The sequence below is a fragment of the Herpailurus yagouaroundi genome, unplaced genomic scaffold, assembly GCF_014898765.1.
Source record: "Herpailurus yagouaroundi ecotype Mexico unplaced genomic scaffold, PumYag 217, whole genome shotgun sequence".
In the NCBI taxonomy this organism is placed as follows: domain Eukaryota; kingdom Metazoa; phylum Chordata; class Mammalia; order Carnivora; family Felidae; genus Herpailurus; species Herpailurus yagouaroundi.
The window spans coordinates 5341205-5350208 of record NW_024412448.1 but is presented as its reverse complement, the minus strand read 5'-3'; the positions used below and the strand labels follow the sequence as shown (position 1 = coordinate 5350208).

The 9004-nt window shown below is 59.7% G+C and overlaps 1 long non-coding RNA gene across 1 annotated transcript; it reads left to right on the top strand.

Moving 5' to 3' along the window:
* Window positions 1–6: 6 nt before the first annotated feature.
* Window positions 7–4170, top strand: LOC121018051 (uncharacterized). The gene is made up of 2 exons (XR_005785009.1): window positions 7–909; window positions 3194–4170. It is a non-coding gene; the product is annotated as an uncharacterized LOC121018051 (long non-coding RNA).
* Window positions 4171–9004: the final 4834 nt, after the last annotated feature.

The window sequence follows — 9004 nt, the reverse complement described above, 5'->3', positions numbered from 1 at the left end:
GCACACGCGGAGGTGAAGTGACAGCCTCAGAGCCACCCAGCCTGTTAGGGAGGAGGCCGCTGAGGACACTGTTTCCTGATCCCTCTGCTCGGCCACGGAGCATCCCTTCCCCTGAGGGCCTGGGCGCAGGGCTCCCAGCGCACCCCAGCTCTGTACCCCCAGAGGACTGCGCTCAGGGTGTTACGGGGCTAGGCCCTGGAGGCTGGAGCAGGTGGGGCGGGAGGAAGGACCAGGTGGTCTGCTGTTGGCTGGTGGAGGGACCTGGTGGCATCAGTGCATTCATTGACTGAGTCAGCTATTGATGCTTCTACGGTAATGTCCTGGGGATACAAACACCAGTGGCCCCAGCGGGGGCTTGGGGGCTAGCCTCCCCCTGGTTTCCATGAGTTACTCCAAGCTACACCAAAAGGAACATACAAGAATGTTCTTTGATAGGAGTAATTGACATGGTCTTACATTTTCATAGCACCCTTGGAGGGGGTATTTGAACTGAGGGTTGAATACACGGAAGTCCAGTGAATTAAAGGAGAGAGAGATTGTGCGGTACCCAAGGCCAGCAACAAAGGGGAGCTGTTACCGCTCCAGACCTGAAGGGCAGCGGTGGTCCTGGGAGAGGCAGAGCCCGCAGGAGCTGTGACCTTGGGGAGAGGGACGCTGCGACCTGGCACGGAGGAGAATGAATATGTATACTGACCTCACTTTCCTCCTGCCTGCTTTTCTTGTCTGCGGGCTCCTCATTGGCTAAGTCCAGCCAAGCAGGGGCAAAGGAGTCCCCACTGATACTGGACAGCTTCTGGCTACTGTGTGCAGGGCAGCTGGGGCAGTAAGGTGCCTAGCGCCCTTTCTGAAGTGTGAAGAAAATCATCTTTGAAATGTTGCTGTTTTGTTTCGTGGGCAGTGGCATACGATGTAAGTGAAACGCATGTGCATCCTGTGCGGAGGTAGCCTCCAAGTGGGTGGGGGAGGGCACAGCTGAGTCCCTCCCTCCTGCAGAAGCCTTTGGAGCCTGTCCTGCGAAGGCATCAGGCAAATGATGAGTGGAACACAGGCAGGAAGGTGCACGAACAGCGCTCCTGTCAGTGCCTATGGGCAATGCAGTACAGGTGCCTCTCCTCCTCCAGGAGGCCTTCCTGGTTGCTCCGATTTCATTAACAGTTGTCACGGGGGACTAAATCCCAGTGGCGGGGACTGGCCTCGTTCACTGTCCTCTCTTCACGGCGGTCGTACACACGGAGAATGAATGGACCATGCTTTTTGCCTGGATGAGGCCAAAGACTGTTCCTTCCCCCTGAGGCGGGGGCATTTATTCGCCCAATAAACCTCTTTTCAGGGGCCTTTCTCTGCCCAGCCAGGGCTCCCCCTCCCAGGGCCCCAAGGAGAAAAGGATGTGTTCCAGGAGCGAAGTCCATGGTCGAATAGCACAGCCACACATGCGTTTAGGATGAGGAAGCCTGAGCCAGGGATTCCTTAGAGGTTCAGGAGAGAGAGGAGTCCTTGCAGACCGGGAACAAAGGAAACAGGTGGCACTTGTGATGCCCCACTCTGAGGGGCAGGTAGGAGTTGGAGCAGTGGACAAGGTGAAGCCAGGGGCAGAGCTGAAGCCAGAGGTGAAATCACGTGGCATCTGGGAGCCTGATCTCTATATTCATACTGACGGAGCCACCCTGCCTGTCCTCCGAGGCTGGCTTCTCGCTCAGCACAAACCGTGTCGTTCGTGGCATCACTGCGTCTGTCTGGGGCTTGTTCTATTTCGTCGTATGGGCGTGCCACGGTTTACGGTCCCCGTCTCCTGCTCGCGGACACGGGAGCTGCCTCCAAAGTTTAGGAACAGTAGTGCTGTGGACATTTTAGCGCATGTCTTCCGGGTTTGTGCCTGGCAGCGGAATGCCGGGGAGGCAAATGTTCAGCTTTGGTAGATGCCACAGTCCTTCAGGTGGCGGTCCTGACCGCCGTTTCCACCAGCAGTGTGGGACGGTCCTGGTGGCCCTGTACCCGCGCCAGCCCTCGGGGTTATTTGTCCTGTACTCTTTGCCATTTGGGGGCTGGGGGGACACATTCCATCCCTCGATCGTCCTCATGTCCCTGTGAATAGGATGCTGACCTGAAGCAAGGGGTCGTGTCCCGGGTATAAGACGGACGCTCTGGGAGGTGAAGCCACGGCTGTCGGTGAGCCCTGGAGCTGCTTCTGGAAGCCCAGTCTCCATGCTTTCAGAAAATGGAATGTGGCTGCTGTGGCTCTCTGGGTGGCCACGGGGCCTGGAGCTCCCATGCACCAGTCAGGACTGGTGCGGAAGAAACTGCGCTGGGGAGGGGACTCTGGGCTTCGGGGGAGGGTGGGCAGCGGCAGGGGCTGTGGGAGCCCAGGAGGGGCGGTGGGGAGGGCGGTGGTGTCAGCAGGGCCAGCACCCATCTGGTGGGGCTTTGCCGGGTGCACGTTTGTGCCCAGACCCCGCGTTGGGTGCCGGGACATAAGGGTGAAGGCACACGGGCGGGGGCCCTGCCCTCAAGTTAATGGCAGTCCAGGGCAGCAAGGCAAAATCAAGGAAACCCACAATAAATACCTAATTACAGGCCGTGAGGAGCTCCCTGTGCCGCGAGAGGGCTGACCTGGCCTCAGAGATCCCAGCCTCCCGGGGACTCTTGAAGGAGGCGTCCCAGCAGCATGCGGATGAGGGGCCGGAGGAAGGGGAGAGCTGGCGGTGAGGGCCCTCGGTGTGTGGCCCGCAGCCACAGAAGGAGGAGCCCCAAGAGCCTAGGGGTGGGCTAAGCCATACCCAGGCTCTCCGCAGGAACTCCAAAATAACAGCGACTTCGACAGGGAGGCCTTTCTTTCTCTTTCACATGAAGGCTGCGGGAGAGTTTTGGAGGCTCCAGAGTCATCAGGAACGCAGGCCCCTTCTTTCTTTAATATTTAAAAAAATGGTCTTACTGTTTATTCCTTTTTGAGAGAGAGAGAGAGAGAGAGAGAGCATGAGCAGGGAGGGGCAGAGAGAGGGAGACACAGAATCGGAAGCAGGCTCCAGGCTCCGAGCTGTCAGCCCAGAGCCCGACCCGGGGCTCGAACTCACCACCGTGAGATCATGACCTGAGCCGAAGTCGGACGCTCAACCAGCTGAGCCCCCCGGGCGCCCCAAGAACCCAGGCTCCTCCTGCCGGTTGGCTCCGTCATCCTCAACCGTGGCCTCCTCCTCAGGATCCAGTGAGGCTGCTCCAGCCATCAGTATACATTACCGGCGGCAGGAAGACACAAGGGACGAAGAGGAGCCTGTATTTAAGGACCTTGCCATTGCACATGACATTGCTATGCACCCCGCTGGCTAGAACTCGATCCCCGTGTGGCATCTAGCTGCAAGGGAAGCTGGGCAGTACGATCTCGCCCCTGGACATCAGTAACTGGAAACCAGGGGCTGCTGCTGAAGGCCAGAAATGACCAGTGGATCGGATCACCGTCCTCCCTGCACAGAATATGTCCCGCAGCGTCCGGCGGCAGAGGCCGCGGGGTCACGGGGCATGCTGGAGCCTCCCCACGCTGTCCTGTTGGCATCTCACTTCAACTCATTTTCACAGATGAGGGAACTAGGTCTCAGGGGAGCAAGTGGCCTGTCCAAGGGCCCACAGCTGACAGGCCAAGAGAGGCAGGCCCTGCTGAGAATTTTCCAGAACTTTTACCTACCGGGCGTGCGGTGGGGGTGGTTCAAGACCATGAGGCCCCCATCACTCCCTCACCCAAGATGCCTCTTCTCTCCTGGTCTCTTGTTGACTGAGGCTGTCGCTGCCTCCTCTTTAAGCAGGACACAGGAGTGACCATAACCCCCCTCCTATCTTCCAGAGCACGGGAGGCAAGGCAGGGACAGTGACAGGTGGCCAACCTCTGGGTGACCAGCGTGCCCTCAGCACTGGATGGGAGCCCAGGCAGAGAGGAGAGGACCTGGAGCTGCCCCTCTCAGTCCTGATGTGCTCCCCCCTGCGCCCCCTCTGCTCACCCCCACCCGCCCCACAGCGGATCAGCTCTCCGCTTGGGCCCCAGGGCAGCATCCTCCAGGGCCAGAACTCGGTCTCAGTCTTAGTCACTGATGCTAACTCCCTGCTGTATTCTCTGTCTTCACATTCACCTTAAAACTCACAAAGGGGCACACGTTTATAAAAATAAAAGCAGACATTTCCAAGGTGCATAAGGTCAAAAGTCAAATTCTGCTCCGCAGGTGTGCTGATGCCTGGGTCGCAGGACCCGGAGCTGAGAGCTGACTTGGGGTGGCGGTTGCCAGACCGTGTCTATACCCGCGTGAGTGCCGCACGCACACAGATGCACGCACTGTGCGCTGCCCTGCGGGCCGGTGCACGGCCGAGTTTGCTCGGATGGCTGCAGATGGGCACGTGGGTGCTTCCAGTTTTCCGTGGGAAGCGTTGGCATTGCGGTATTTGCGCAGCGGCTTTGTGGGCGTGGGTCCCCAGAAACTCACCGCCCTCTCTCCCTCATCAGGCCTCCCCCCCCCCCCCCCCCGCCACCAGAGCGCCTGCGGGACCAGAGCCACCGGGAGCAGGGGGCACAGTGGCCTGGAGGCTGTCCTCTGGCTGCCTGGGGAGAGGCGTCCGCAGGGCTCCGGCCCCAGGCACGGCGCTGGCCTCTGGGTCTCTTGTTCCTTGGCTTTGCTTCTCTCTGCACGCTGGCCTCCTTCTCTTCAGGTTTCTCCATGCCGCAGGGGGGGGGGGGGGACGGGACATGACCCAGACAGGGCCCAGCCACCTGTCCCAGCTTGGTTACCCAGTAGGAACACAGGGTTCTCTCTCCACGTCCAGGAAAGGGGCCAGGGGTCAGCGTACTGCGATCTCCAGGCCTGGGTCCCGAGCTGCCCCCTGCCTTGGGGGTGGGTGGTGGCTCTACAGATCGGGTGAAGGCAATTCCTGCAGGAAGCGGGGACATCTGCTATGGGAAGAAATGGCCGGGAGGCCCACACTCTGGCCCCGTGGAAGCCGCACATTGTCCCTCCACTCGCACCCCCCCACTAGGGGGCCCTGCCTGGCACAGCATGCTCCCTTCCCAACAGAGGTCGACCTGGGTCACTTGACTGTGACAGTGGGAGGCGACCTGGGCCACAGTCCCCTGGGGCGTGTCCACCTCCCTGAATTCTGGTCAGGTTCTGCCCGGTGTCTGCAGCCTGGAGGAGATGCCAGGGCTACCTGCTGCCAGCACATCTGACGCTGCACAGCAGGAGGAGAGAAGAGGGAAGGAGGAGAGAATAAAGAGCGTTCAACCCCAGACAAGTCAAAATGATGTCCTTGCTTCTCCCCACGGGGTCACAAGCCACCGTCGGTATCTGTGACCCCTCTGCTGCTGACTCTCCACGTTGCCCTCGCCTCCAGCCAGTGCCTCGGACGGGTGGGTTCTTTCCCTGCTGGGCTGATCCAACCTTTACTGCCGAGGGGGTCGGGGCCCTTGTGCCTCTCGCCCTCCCGGGGTTGCAAAGGTCTCCCACCAGCACATCAGCATGGCCCAGGGGAATGCTCCTGAGGTCCCCAGTCCCACCTGCGTCCCGGAGGCCGGACAGCTACTCCACACCTTCCTTCCCCATTCACTCGGTGTGGCCCCAGCCCCTATTTTCTGGGCTGGCGGTGTCCTCCCCTGGGAAACACACTGCAGACCAGCCTAGCTCTGAGTCAGGACAGAAAGCAGACCCGAAGATCACTGGTGTGACATAAGATGCTTGACCTGCTCCCCCAGCTCCCGGACCCAGGTCCAGGGCTGAGCAAGAAACACCCCTTCTGCGGGTGTGTGGGCTGCACCCCCGAGCCTGGGCACACATGCCCGGCTGCGCGTGGCCCGAGGGTGGTCGCGCTCCTTGCTGTACCTGTGCTCAGAAAGGAGTCCCTTGGTTGCAGGGACTGGGTGGGGTTTTCCTGAGCACGTCGAGGGGTCCACAAGGCCCATGACACAGCCAAATCCAGAGCAGCGCCTACTCCTGGAGGGCACACGCCATGATGGAAGGACCCAAAGTAACCCACTGGCCGCTGCACAGCTGCCTGGTCCCCTAGGGTATTACAGTTGGGATCCGAGGTCTCTTGTTGCTGACAACCGGGTATTTGTCCGAGGGGATCCAGGTCAGCTACAGGGAGGAGAGGTTCATGGTGGGGTCCTTGTCCATATCCTTCCCGCCTGCCCACTGACGGCGGGGCGGGGGGGCTGGCAGGCAGCCCCGGGGCGGGTCACATGCCTGCCTGACCATTACTAGCTCTTCTGCAGCGGGGCCTCCGATGATATTCACATGAGCAGGCAGGTGCCCGCTTCTGGGCACAGTCCACCATGTCGGTCCGCTCTCCTTCTTGAACCTGCCTGAGTCATCTGTCAGTCATTTGCTCTTTCCAAGTCCCTCACGTCTGGCCAGATGGTCAGACACTGCCCAGGACTCTGTGTAGACCTTGGCCTTGGACATCCAGGGCCTCTGGGATGACTGTCCTGTAAAGTTATGTCCTCTGGAAGGACTGTCCTGTAAGGCAGGGCTGTAATGGCACCGTGGTCCCCTTGGGGCTGGTGTTGGCACACGGGTGAGCCCACGCTGCATCCTCGGCCAGCAGATCAGGGGGCTTCACAGAGGCCGTGAGTTTGCAGCAGGAAGTCGGCTCCAGCGGCCTCCTGTGCCTCAGGGCCTGCTCGGCGTCTTCTGTGGGCACCCTTTCTGCTCCATGATGGACAACTGCTGGGTGCACCTGCTTATGCTCAGGTGGGCAAGGGAGCGCCCGGTTTGACAGTTGGGTCTCAAGGTCAACCCACTGCCCCGCAGTAGCAAATAAATACAGGATGTCGTGTAAATTAAAATTTTAGGTGAAGGGCGCCTGGCTGGCTCAGTCAGTAGAGCTTGTGACTTTTTTAAAATGTTTTTAATATTTATTTATTTTTGAGAGACAGAGACGGAGTGTGAGCGGGGAAGGGGCAGACAGAGAGGGAGACACAGACTCCAAGGCAGGCTCCAGGCTCTGAGCTTCAGCACAGAGCCCGACGTGGGACTCAAAAACTCACGAACTGCGACATCATGACCTGAGCAGAAGTCAGATGCTTCACTGACTGAGCCACCCAGCTGCCCCCACAGCTTGTGACTCTTGATCTCCAGTCGTGAGCTTGAGCCCCACGCTGAGGGGTAGAGTTTACATAAAAATTTTAGATGAACAGTGAATAATTTTTTAGTATGAGTATATCCCTAATACTTCACGGGCCATACTTACGCCAAAAGTTATTCCTTGTTTATCTGAAAGTCGAATTAAACTGGGTGTCCTGTATTTTTATCTGCCGACCCCCATGGGTCAGGTACGCAGGCCTCCCTGAGCACAGCACGAAGCCAGGAGACCCAGGTTTCACTTGGGTCCCCCAGGAAGTCGGTCACCAGCTCAGGCTCTCTGGTCCACCTGGTGCTGACGCAGGCCTTCGCTGGCCTCCGAGGCTGGCCTGCGAACCGAGGGGCAGGCTCTGATTGGCTCAGCTTGGGTCACGTGCCCACCCGAAGCCAATCACCTTGCCAGAGGGGCCAGGCACCCTGATTGGCCCGGCTGGGGTCATGTGAGCGAGGGGAGGCATGGCGGCCCGCGTGGCTGCGATCAGGTGGCCCCGGGAGGCCTTCGAGGGCTCGGGACTTTCTCAGGTCCGCGGGCCTGGGGCGGCGTCGTTTCCCGCTCTCTCTCTCCCCGGAGGCTCGGGCGGAGGTTGTCGCCGCGCAGGTTGGTGCCTGGCGGCGGCCTCGCGCGCCCTTCCCGTGGTGAGCCCCCGAAACCCGCTTCCAGCCGGCGGCCAGCGGGCGTCCAGTGGGGAGCCCCGGCCCCCGGGTGCCTCGCCCAGCATCGGAGGGGCGGCTGAAGGGCGCGGCGGTGAAAAATACAATTACCCTGTCAGTGCGGGGGCTCCCGACGCTCGCCCTGCTCACTGCCGGCCCCCAAGTCTGTTTCCTATAAGTGAAAACAGATTTCCTGACAAGGGGCAAGATCTTAAACTTGTTCAAAGGCTCCCAAATAAAAAGGGTGGTTTTAACTTTCCCCGCTCAGCAAACCAAATTGTGAGGAGGCCTCTGAACCCTTCCATCGCTGCGGGCAGGGCTCGGGGTTAGCCCACCCCCGCTGCCATCTGGAGCCCGAGCCCCGGCCTGCAGGCTCAGCTAGAGCATGGTTCCTACTGGTCTCAGGGCCAGCCTCCCCCAGGGTCAGGGACCCGGGCCCAGAGGTTGTCTTCCACGTCACTATTTTCTGAGATGATGCGGATGGAAGGTGGTTCCCACCCACCAACCCCTCCTTCTGCCCTCCTCTGAAAGCTGCTTCAGCTTGGATGTTTTTCTTTGGATGAAACCACTTAAAGGAAGCTGCTGACATGTCCCTAGAAGTACTTTCAGCTGGGGGCTGGGTTTCCTGGGAGCAGAGCAAGAGGGCTCCCTTCCTTGGGCTCCTTGACCTGGACTTCCTGGCCTCACTAAGGAGGGGCCTGCTATCTCTCTCCGTCTAGGGAGACAAGGCCGGTGAAGGTTTTTTTCTGGACCGTAGGCATTGGCCTTGGACACCTTGGGTGCTGGGTGAGTACCTTGCCTTTTCTTCCTGCAGACAGGTGCAGTCTGCCTCGGGAGCCCTGGAAAATCAGACAGGAGACGCCCATGGGAGAGGGCCCCCGCTGACTGAATTTGGGGCAGCATGTGATGAAGAGAGCACCTGAAAAGTCAGGGTGACTAAGCCAGAGAAGGGGGGCGATGTCAGGGGAATGCGGAACCAAGCAGTGTTCTGAGTTTGCGGTGGCGTCAGGTGCCCGTGGCCTTGTGGTGTGCTCCTTACGAGCCCTTCTTTGGGCTGCAGGCAGCTCGCTCTGTTAGCTCACCGCCAAGGCAGTAACAGGGCAAGTGTTTGGGTGCCATCCAGACACGGCTGCTTCCAGGCACTGCTCCTTCCTGTTTCGTTTGGGAGGGCTTCTCCCCAGCTGTCAGGACGCGAGTGGGCTGAATGGAGTCAGAACACATGTCTGAACTTCACACATTTACATCTG